The 12149-nt window shown below is 44.5% G+C and overlaps 1 long non-coding RNA gene across 1 annotated transcript in view; it reads left to right on the top strand.

Annotated features, from left to right (window-relative positions):
- The window catches only part of LOC138274044 (uncharacterized), a 123335-nt gene extending 114287 nt beyond the window's left edge, over window positions 1-9048 (top strand). Inside the window, exons 2-3 of the long non-coding RNA XR_011200367.1 lie at window positions 7475-7855; window positions 8622-9048. This is a non-coding gene — a long non-coding RNA (uncharacterized lncRNA). The remainder of the gene's footprint in view (window positions 1-7474; window positions 7856-8621) is intronic.
- Window positions 9049-12149: the final 3101 nt, after the last annotated feature.

Raw genomic sequence — 12149 nt, 5'->3', positions numbered from 1 at the left:
CCCAGGGTCAAAATAGGCCTAGGGATGGGGGCTGTGTGACACCCTTCCGATTTTAAACCATTCAAATGGGCCTGTGGAGGTGGTGGTTCCTGGGGCTCAGGGAGTCCGTGCGGCCCCCAACAATTTTGAATTTTTTTGCCCCCAGGAGATGGTGGTCCCGGGGGCTGGTTTCTGATGGTGTGCTTCCATGTCATGTCGGTGGTGGTGGTTAGAGGGGTGCTAGTGCCTTTGAACACTCCACAATCTCCCAAACTTCCATAAGAGAGAGAGGTAACACTCATAGGCAGGAGGAACTTAACCTTTTTTTTTAATCGATCTGATCTCCCCACACAGAAAAAAGAGTGACACATTTCAGCTGTGTAATAGACTTTCTCAATGTAAAAAGTGCCATTTTGAAGCAACAGACATAGAACCATACTATGCATTTCACATTTGCAGAATTAACACATATTTTATATTACATTCTGTTCACAGTGATATAAATAATTATCGTGTGTAGAAGCATTCAACCAATGATGTAAATGTAAAACATTTTAAGTAGCTCAGTTCACTGACTGTCTCGTAATGTGAACCCAAATGAGTGATTATCAACTGATGCATGGCAAGTGCATCTGAGCAGTACTAGATTATTTAATGCAATCTGCATTTAATATACTTCTCCATCAGTCTCCAAGTAACGTTTCTAATGTAGTTCAAAAATAACAAACTAAAACTGCATATGTATATATAGGCATCAAACCCCATGCCACACAGAGCTTTGGCTGTAGGGCCTGGCCCTTTGGCCATCCCCCACCTATCCTGCGCCATGCATGACCTTTGGCCATGCACAGTGGGGTTTGGCCTAAGGGTCTGCCTGAGGTCTGGCTCTGCGGCCAACCCTCCAAATACATCCAACTCTGCACCACGCACAGCCTTCAGGCATAAGCTATGAAGTTTGCCTCCAGGACCGGGCCTATGACCAGGCCATGTGCAGACAAAACACACTTGCTTTACCTTGGCCAAAAACAACACGTTAGGATGATTGTGTACTCTACAGAAGCAAAGCTTCAACTGGGGCACCTGCTTTGCTAATATTTGTAAGTGCGTTCCATTGATGTTTAATTTCTGTGCAATGAGCGTCACTGGCAGAATGGATCATGACCTGCTAAGAAGAGGCCATAGTTTTGTGAAAAACATTTACCTAACTGGAGTACTTTCTACTGGCTAATTAGAAAGGGCTACTTCATTGGATGAAATGCATAGTGAATACTGTACACAGCAGCTGCATAAAGGCCCAGAGGTAAACAGTGATCTTCTGTGCATGTAATGTTGGCATGGGATTGTTCCTTTAGCATCTTCATACTGATAACATGAATCTTCTTGTGGTGAAAACGATGAGACTTCAAAGAGTTCAATGTCCACCAAACAAGGGTCATTCTATCTAATGTGATTGTTTTTGGTGCATCTTCGTACTGATAACATGAACCCTGTTGTAGAGAAAATGACGAGTCTACAGGGAGTTCAATCTCCCCCAAACTAGGGGGACCACATCAGGGGACAGCCACAATACCCCTGCGGCCTTGCCGGCTCCCTGTCTCCATAGGAACCCAGCATTGCTCTCTGCATCCGGGAGCAATTCTTTCATTTATTTTCATGCCCGCTTTGAGGTGGGCTTGGTAATAGATGAAAACTCTGCTCCCAGGCAGCGGGCAAAGTTTTTCTGGTCGCACCTGCTGGGAGTGGACTTACTGTTTGCTCTTGCTTGGCAGGAACTGATCCACTCCCACAAGCGACGGTGAACTGCTACCTCCCGAGGGTGGGCACCTCAGGAGATAGAGAGCCAGCCCTGGTGGGTGGCATTGGCCAGTGTCATTAGTGGCTCCAGCAGGGGGACCTCCAAGACCTTTTTCTTTTCTTTTGTACATGGCCAGCCCTGGGTAGGTGGTGAACCCAGGAGGAGTCCTCACACCCCTTTATTTGGAGTATGTGGCCCAGGGAGGTGGTGGTCTCTAGGACCTTACAGGGCCATAGAGGGTGGGGGTCTGCGTGGCTTCCCTCCAATGTTTAAATAGAGCCCCGGGGAGGTGGTTGGCCCACCCTTCAAACCTTTTTATATGTGGCATGCACCCTGGACCTGGCCCGTTCAGGGGCTAAACCTTGAAAAAGCGCCAAAGATAGCACTTTTTAAAATATTTTTCCTAGGATCTTCAGATCCTTTCTAGTTTCACAGGAAAAAAATAAAAAATGCTTTTTGGTCTTGGTGAGGTGCCGGGGGGCCTCAGCACCAGGGCTAGGAGGCCAGAGTATTTATTTTTCACTTTGTTTTGGGACTCAGCATTTTTTGTAGGGATGGGAGCTGCCCTGCATGGGCATGGCCATACCCCCACCCCGTCTAAAATGGAGAAACAATCTTTACGCTCTCCTGCAAACTAATGTATCTCAACCCAATGGCAAGCAAGATGATATTTGATTCTTTTGGGGCTTGTTTTTACAAATGGGCAAGGGGAACTTGTCTAACTCCCAGTATGAATAGCTGCACTTTTTGGGCTTGGGTAGGCTGCTACCTGGAAAAACCCAGCAGACGCAGACAGATCTGAAAACTAGTCATCTGGGGTAGTCCAGGGTAGTGTGCTTTGCATCCATCCCACACCATTTTCTTACATAAGATGCCTTGCAAACCTCAAATGTTGATTAAAAACAGCCATTTTTCCTCATTTTTCTGTGATGAAACTTGCAGAGTCTTCAGGAATCCACAAAATTCCTACCACCCAGCATTGCCCCACTTGTGCTGATAGAAATGCTTTGCCACTTGTGTGGTTGGGCCTACTGCCAGCAACAGGAACATATCCAACTGATGTCATTAGGAGTCCCTATGCAAGGGGTCCCATTGCCCTTGGTTTGATAAGTTCCCTTCACTGGCACTAGGCCAAGCCACACAAGTGGTGCAGGATCTTTATTGGCACAAGTGGGGCAATCCTGGATGGTAGGAATTTTGTGGATTCCTGCAGATTCTGGACGTTTCCATCAAAGAAATATAAGGAAAATTAGTGATTTCAGGAAAAGTTTAAGGTTTGAAAGGCATCGTAGGTAAAAAAAAAACTCATGAGATCCATGCAAGTCACCACATCCTGGATTCCCCTAGGTGACTAGTTTTAAAAAAATGTACAGGTTTCCTAGGTTTCCCTAGGTGTCGGCTGAGCTGGGGCCCAAAAACCACTGCTAACAGCTTTGCAAAAAACTGGTCTATTTTGCGTGAAAAATTTGATGTATTCATGTTGCATTTTGGGCCATTTCCTGTTGTGGGCACAAGATCCACCCACAAAACTTACATACCATATGTATTGGGAGACTTAGAAGAATGCTGGGTGGAAGGAAATGTGTGGCTCTATGCAGATTCCCAAACTTTCCACCACAGAAATGTGAGAAAAATGTGTTTTTAGTCAATGTTTGAGGTTTGCAAGGGATTTTGGGTAAAACAAATGGATGAGAATCACGCAAGACACACTATCCTGAATTTCCTTAGGTGTTAAGTGCTAAAAAATGTGCAGGTTTGCTAGGTGCCAGCTTTGCTAGAGACCAAAAACCACAGCTACCCATTTTGCCAAAATTGGGTCCGTTTTGTGCGGAAAAAATTGATGATTGGTGTTTTGAGCCCTTTCCTGTTGCGGGCACTAGGCCTGCCCACACAAGTGAGGATCCATTTTCATTGGGAGACATAGGAAAACACAGAAGAGTAGAGCAGGTGCTATTACCAATTGTATTTCTCAGCATTTACACCTTCCAAATGTAAGACAATGTGTGAGAAAGAAGAACGTTTCAGAAATACCCCCTAATTCACATGCTAGTATAGGTACCCACAAATTCAGATTTGTATCCCTGCTTCTGAACTCCATATCTTGTACCCATTTTGGAAATACATCGGTTTCCTTGATACCTATTTTTCACTATTTATATTTTACCATATGAATTTCTCTATGCCCTGTTCACAATAACAAATCATTGCAAGGTGCAGCTCAGTTATTGTCTCTGTGTCTAGCAGATGTAATGGTATATAGCTTTTGTGCATCGTCAATTGTGCTGAGAAGTTACAAATGAAAATGTTGTCACACATGCTGTTTTTTCATGCTTATTTTCAATTTTTTTAATACCAACACTTGGTTAGTTTAGGAAAAACTGGAGGGGCCTACACAAATTACCCCTTGCTATATTTAGAACTTTGTCTAATTTTTGGGAAGGTGTACCTTTTTTTGGATTCACCATGGGTTTCACACCTCTTTCTACCAGTAACTGGAAGGAGGTTGAAAGCACAACAATGGGAAACATGGGCTATCTCCCAGCAAAATGCCAAGGCTCTCAAAAAAGATTGGTTTTCTGAATCAACTCTACCTGTTCCTGAAAACGGGGAAGATGGTTATTTTAGCAATACAAACCTTTTGTTAATGCCATTTGCAGGAAAAAACTGACACTTTCTTCTGCAGCACGTTTTTTTGCAATTTTCCCAAACAAAACAAAATGTAAGTTTATTTTGGCAAATTTTTCAGTCCCCTACAGTGGATTCCACAAACCATGGGAACCTTAAGAATTCTTAGGGTGCTTGAAAAAATGACGCAACTTTGGTGTGGATAGCTTATGTGGACGGAAAGTTATGGAGTCCGAAGTGCGAACTATCCCAAATAGCCATAAAAAAGACTTAGCACTGGAGGGGAACAGGCCTAGCTGCGAAGAGTTAATAATGTTATTGCTTGTTACGTCATTATTATTATTATTTTTTTTAATAAAATGTTTGAAGTTACAACTGATTTCTTTCCTTAGTAGCTTTTAAAGATTTGAAATGAATACAGTCTTCTAATGTTGACTTAAGGCGGCAGTTCATTCTTCAAGAACTGTAACTGTTCTCCTGCATGTATATGTATTTTTAAGGTAATATAGCGATATCAGTGCTTCTTTTCACTTTTGAAAAAATATACAAGAGGCAGATTTTGGTACAGAGATAAATGTATTCTCATAGTATACTACGCACTGCTGTCTGCTGGTGGAGAGGGTGATTCCTTTGCACATTTTGAGATATATGCTTGTCAGCCTAGAGAGAGGTTTCAGCACAGAGCTCTGTCTTTGTGTTCACCATACTACACATGCCTGTCCACATAAGAATATGTCTGAGAGAGAAGTGAGCGTGTCTTTACATTTAAATGGGTGCACTGGTTGTGCAAGACAGTTTTCAACAGAGAGGATACTTAATTTTACATTCTACTAATGGCATTCATTATCATGAAGAGAGGTATGAGCAAAGACAGCAGTCTTTACCTACATCATATTTTGCACGTATTACTCTGTGTTTCAGCTGAGAGGACAGTGTGTTTTATTATCATAATCTTTATAGTTGTTATGCAAGATACACTTTGGAGCATAAATGTAATTGCAATTGCATACTTTATTTGTACTTCTTTCCTAATGGGGAGAGGTATGGCCACAAAGGTAAGCCACTTTACACACCCTAATTTGCACATCATTCTCCAAGAGACACATCACAGGATAGAGGACAGTCTCTCTATACACTATACCATGCAGAGTTGTCATGCAAAATACTTTTGTCAGGAACAGGGCTGTGTCTCTCCACAGTATACTATGTATATCTGTCACCATGAGAAGAGGTAACAGTAGAGGGATACAGTTCTCTCAAACCCCACTAGAGGCACCTTTTATCCTGGTATGATGTGTTAGCAGAGATGATTTCTTCCCAGACAACATTCCATTTTGTTGTTGTTCTAAATATAGGTAGGAGAACAGATGTAACTGGTTCCACATACTGTACTGTATATCCAAGTTGTAGGGATGGATGTTACTGCTTAAGATAAAAGTTTCCCTATATACTACCATATAAATCTGTCAAGCTGGGGTGTGCTGTGAGTTCTCAGGGAACTCCTTTTCCTAACACTACTGATTATGGCTATTTTCCAGTGCAGACACGTTAATGGGAAGGTTAGTACTTGTAATACTAAGAAAGGAATATTGAGGTCTTAAATGTTAGGTGAGTACCATCCCCACTTTACTATGCCTACTACTGAGCCGGAGGAAAGGTGTGAATGGAGAGGCAGTGTCTATTTCCACCCTACTCTACACACTAGTTATCTTCATGCAAGTCTCAGTGGAGAGGTCAGTCTCATTCCATAGTCTAGCAGTGGGGATTATAATAGATAACTATTGTAATGAAGGAAAATGTGACATTTTCCTCAAAATCTTTTTGCAATCTCTCTAGAGTCTTGCGGAATCGCATGAAAAAAAAAACATGGAGGGGGAGCGAAAATCTTGTGCATATAAGTTATACCCTGGACACAGAAGACTATGGGCCAGATGTATGAAACTTTTTTGCATTGGAAAACGGTGTGAATCGCAAAAATCGGCAGTTTACGAATGCAAAAACGTGGTCTGCGATGCATGAAAGGCATTCGCAGACCACAATTAATAAATCGCAAAAATTGCGATTTTTTTGCGTTGCGACCTGGTTTTGCGAGTCGCATTTTGCGATTCAGTATTTCCAGTAGGAAATTGCGAGGCGCAAAATGCGATTCGCAAAATCCAAGTCGCAATTCGATGCACCAAAAAATCGCAAATTGGGATTTTTCGCAGAATGCCATTTTGCACATGCACAATACCACTAAGTGAAACCAGGTGGTAACCAGGTGCAACCTATATAAAGAGGCCCAGAATGCCTCAGACTCTTTTCCACAATGGCTGCACTCTACGTAATGGCGAGGAGGATGAGGATCTTGGCAGGTTTGAGGAGAGGGAGGAGGAGACAGGAGCGCATTTTCAGAGTGCGCATTACACTTTTTGACCAGACTGAGGAGGAAATATTTGAGAGGTATAAGTTGAACTCAGCCATGATACTTGATCTGATAGCTGAGCTACAATCCATACTGCAGCGCAGAACACATAGTATCCCCACCCATGTGCAGGTATTATGCTCCCTCCACCTACCTGCATCAGGGAGCTATCAAGGGGTCATAGCAGCAGCTGGAGGGGTCTCACAGAGTACCCTCTCTAGATTTTTCAATGCATTTATTAACGCCATGCAGAGCAGGATACACCAGTACATCAGATTCTCCCACACCCCACAGGAAATACAGCAGACAAAAATAGATTTTTACCAGATAGCACAGTTCCCCCATGTCCTAGGTGTCATAGATGGGACACATGTTGCAATCTGTCCACCATCAGCCACAGAGTACGTGTACCGCAACCGTAAATACCAACATTCAATGAACATACAGGTGATATGCAATGCCTCCTACATCATAACTGATCTTGTGGCCAGGTACCCAGGGAGCACCCATGATTCATACATCTTTCGCCATAGCGGCATTAACACAAGACTGCAAGCTGGGGAGTTTGGAGAAGGATATCTACTAGGTATTGTCCCTCTGTACGCTGGTGCATTGATGGCAGTGTGACGTCAGATGGCTCAGTTACTCATTATACCCTCTGTTCATTGCAGGAGACAGTGCCTATGCAGTGTGCACCTACATGATGATGCCCTACCTAAATCCAATGACACTTGCTGAACGGAGATACAATGCAGCACACAGGGCGACCCGCAACGTGGTGGAGCGCACCTTTGGGCTGCTGAAGAGCCGCTTCCAGTGCCTCCACAAGAGTGGAGGGGCACTACAGTACAGCCCAGAGACGACATGTAGAATAGTGGCTACTTGTGCAATCTTGCACAATATAGCTACCACCAGGGGCATACCTGTGGAAATATCAGAGCCAGACTCAGATGAGGATGATGATCCCATACCACCCCTACAGCCAGCAGACAGGACCAGTGCAGCAGAGGGAAGGCAAAGGCGTGCTGACATCACACAAAACCATTTCAGATGTAAGTATGTAACCACAAATCCACTGACAAATGTACCTGTAGTGAGTAAATTTATTCCCTTAAAGTCAGGTAATGTTATTCCAACGAATACCAACATAAGTAAGTTAAAAAAAAACAATAGCAGTTCACAGTAAAGCACTATTCCTTCATAGTGTACTCATTACCCCTCTGGCCACTACAGTCACTTCTTGCGACCATGCACGCCACTTGAGTGCCCAGTTGCCTCACTGGTACCTCGATTGTCTGCCTCTGTGGCAGTGCTGTGCCTGGCACTGCGCTGTCTGGTGTCAGTTGCGGCCACAGCTAGGCTGCTGAGGCTGGATGTGTACTCCGTGTCTCCCACTCCAAGCTCGTTAGGTGAGGCTGACCTGTTTCCCATTATGTTGTCAATTACATTTGCGATTTAGACTAGTCCGTGAACCATATCCCTGATGCTGTGTGCTGCCTCCACCTGTGCAGCCACTGCAGGACATGAAATTTGGGAGGTGGAATTAGCCAGCCTAGTGACAGAGCAACAAAATCCCCCGAACATGCTCATGAAGCGTTGCTCCTGCCTGCGGTGGCTCACCCTGTCATGGCGCAGCTCCTGACATAGTTCCCTCACAGCAGAAGTGAGCTCCCTTGTGTCCTGCGATGCCTGGACCTGTCCCTCATGCAACTGTTCAATGTTTGCATTCAGGCACTCCAGCTGGCGATGCAGGCCCCCCATGTTGGCATTATGTTGCTGCATCTGTTTTTGTAATGCAGTGATCTTTTTATTCTGCAGGCGCTGCTGCTGCAACATAGCCGATTCCAGGCCACCAAAGAAGGAGGTTCCCTCACCTGCCTCATACGCCTGTGCACCTGCATTTGTAGCCATCCTGCGGGGTGCTATGGTATGCTGCGAACTGGACTCCTGCATCTGGGTATATCTGCCAGTTGGGGATGGTGTATGTGGGCCTTCCTGCTGCTCATTGGAGTCCTGACTGAGTTCTGGCAGTGGTAGTGCCCTGGCCTTGCGTCAGAGTGGCACAATGTTCAGAGACCCACTCGTATTAGATTCTGAAGCAGGGTGGGTGTCAGTCTCCCCTAAACTGGCACATGCTGTGGCTGCTGGGCCTGGCCCACCTGCAACAACAATATGCAGCATGTCAGTTATGTTTGTTACAATTACGGTCACACAATGGTAATAAAGGTACAGGTACTTCTCGTCACTGTGTTGTGGGTGTTGTGTTCTTCTGGGTGTCGCTGTACTTAATTAAATTGTATGTGCTACTTTCAGCTCTGGGTTGTGGACTGCCACTCCCATAAGGCATTGTTGTGCTGCTTCTAAGATGTGGAATTGACTACTTCTCACAATGTTTTACATTACTTGCTAATTCCGAAGAGGCATTTGTGCCTACACATATGGGGTTACAATTCAATATTGCACTTACCTTTGCTGGTACTTGGTGTGCCGGAGGTGTCAATCTCTGTGACCCCACTGACTGCTTCAGGGAGGGGTGTGGACTCCACTAGGTCCTCTATTGGGGTGGAGGGTGACTCTGTGGGTGGGCTGCCTCCTGTGCTCCTGGCCTCCGGTAGTCGTCTTGCCCCCCCTTTACTTGGCACGGGACCGCAGGTTGTACCACCTCTTCTTAATTTCTTCTACCGAGCGCTGTGCCACTCCAACAGCGCAGATCTTTGTTTCTATGTCTGCCCAGAGTCTCCTTTTCTCGCTCTCAGGCACCTGGAGTGAGCTTTTGCCAAAAAGCCGGTCATGGCTCCTGACCACCTCCTCTGTCAGCACGTGCAGCTCTTGCTCGCTAAATGTAAGCTTACGCTTTCTTTCTCCCTTCTCCTTTCCTTGGGCAGAGGTGTCCATGGTTGTTCTGGTGTGCTGCCTCCTTCAGAGTGTTGCTCAGTGTGGCTGGGCTGACTCTCTCTGAGTGCTGGTTTGGGTGTGGCACCTGAAACTGCCTGGGATGACTCACTTCCTGCTTGTGATGTCATCAGGCTCCTCCAGGTGTGCATTCTCGCAATTTCTCGCAATTTGCGATTTTCTATTACCGAATTGCAATTTACGAAAATGCAAATTGTGATTCGGTAAATGGGCGTCGCAAACCACAAATGACGATTTTTGAGAAATCGCTAATTCCGAATCACAATTATGATACATGGCCTATTGCGACTCGAAAATAGCGATTTCTTAAAAATCGCTATTTGCGATTCGCAAAGCCATTTCTTCATACATCTGGCCCCATGTGCCTGACTCTTGTGAGAAGCTCACCAAAAACACCCATGCTATGTATGAGAGCATCAGCCTCTCGTGAGTGTTTTGCGTGAGTCATCAAGAAGGAAAAAAGGGTACATAGTACAAACAACATTCATAAAGAAAGTACAGGGTATCTTGAAAAGCAACCAACCATAGAGACTATGATATTTTTTTATTTATTTTTTTACAAATTTTGTATTTTTTTAAAATAAGGGATAGAACAAAAACAATAAGCTGGGAGTAAGAAAAAAAAAAAATCTCCTGCAAAACAAAGAGGAGGAACACATAGGAAAAGATGTTAAAAGAAACACTAATTAGGTGGGTATTTATGATTCTGGACAATCCTGTCCCATGCACCCCTTCTTGGCTCCGAAGAACAATTAATATCTTTGCATAAACAGCAAAGAACAGCTTTGTTCAAATATGCTGAGTTGTTATCTGCGTGCTCAGTGCATACTTGGACAAACACACAGTCACCAGGTTGGAAAAGTTGTGGACGCCCCAGAGAAGTTGTCAAGCTCTAATGCACGGTTTAACAGCAAGGCGTTCAGGGTGCATATATCTCAATAATCACCACATTCCAGTGGTACTCTTGGAATATTGCTTGTTCTGGCTGACCCTGCTGAAGTTTTATTTATATATGTTACAATTACATATTTGGCAGGCACTTTCTTCCCATCAGGCCTCATCTGAAAAAGTTGCCAGAACTAGGACTCCCTGGGTGGCTGAGGTGGCTGACTTTCGGGAACAGGAGTAGGGTTCTCATCTGAATCAGATGATGACATTCTGATCACAGAAGATCAGCAAAGTCAGACAGGTAGTCAAAAAGGTGTAATCAGATATGTGAGAAAACAGGGCTGATTGCAGAAGACCCCTAACTTTTTGCCCCCATTTTCCACTTTTTGCTGGTGTTTTCCTGACTCTGATGGTGCCCTGGGTACTGCTAACCAGTCCCAGGGCCTGTGCTCTGTGTAAAATCAATATGCAAATTAGGCTTATTATAATTGGCTAAGTTAACCTACCTATAAGTCCCTAGTATATGGTAGGGCAGGTAGGTTTAGGCACCACAGCATAGGTAGTGCACCCATAGGTGCACTGCTGAGGTGCCAAGTATCATTTTAAAGGCAGGCCTGCCTTGTTGGCTGCTTTTAAATTAAAGTTATATGCAAATTCGACTTTGGAAGTAAAAGTAGTTCCAAAGTCTTAAACTGCCTTATTTTTACATATAAGTCACCCCTAAGGTGTGCCCTATGTGCCCCTAGGGCTGGGTGCCATGTCACTATAAGCAGGGACTTTATAAAAATAGGTTTATAAACCCTGGTGAGGTAAAAACAGCCAAATTCGTTTTTCCCTCATTGAAGTAAATGGCCTTCATAGGCTAGAATGGGGAGACTTTATTTTAAATTTTAAAGTCTCCTTAAATGTTGCATACCAAGAATTTGGTATCAAATTAATTGTTGTAATAAATCCCACAACTTCCAGTTGTTGGATTTAATATAACTTGTTCAGGTAAAAAGTTTTAGACTTTACCTAAAAAGTTGCCAATTTCAGCCCTGCATTGTTTTTGCTGCTGTGCTCTGATTGGCCAGCCTGCAGCAGCTTAGCCAAGCTGCCTTGATGAGGTGAGAAGTGGCCTGGCTTCACACAAAGGAATGTGCCTGTGGGAGAGAATCTCCCCTCAGCAGATGGTGAGGCAGGAAGGGGGAGGGCTGCCAAACTGGTCTTCAAAGGCAGAGAAGGACATTTGGAGCAACCAGCAACACCCCCACATCCTGCAACCCCAGACAACTAGGTGCCCCCTTGATTAGATTAAGAGAGGGCAGGAGAGGGGTGTGTTTATGATTTTTAGCCACACCAGTGGGTGGGCTCAGCCAGATGTAACCTCCAAAAATCACATTCAGCCATGTTGGATTTTTAGAGAATGTTGCCTTCTGGGATGGATTTTTGCCACACTTCCCAGGAAGTGGTCATCACAGGGGGACGACCCTGTACCTGATTGGAGAACCAGGACCCCCCTGCTTTTCACCCAGGAGCAAGGATAAAACTGGCAGACCTGCACCC

Source organism: Pleurodeles waltl, chromosome 2_2 (assembly GCF_031143425.1).
Source record: "Pleurodeles waltl isolate 20211129_DDA chromosome 2_2, aPleWal1.hap1.20221129, whole genome shotgun sequence".
In the NCBI taxonomy this organism is placed as follows: domain Eukaryota; kingdom Metazoa; phylum Chordata; class Amphibia; order Caudata; family Salamandridae; genus Pleurodeles; species Pleurodeles waltl.
The sequence above is the reverse complement of the archived record's forward strand: the minus strand, read 5'-3'. Positions and strand labels throughout refer to the sequence as shown.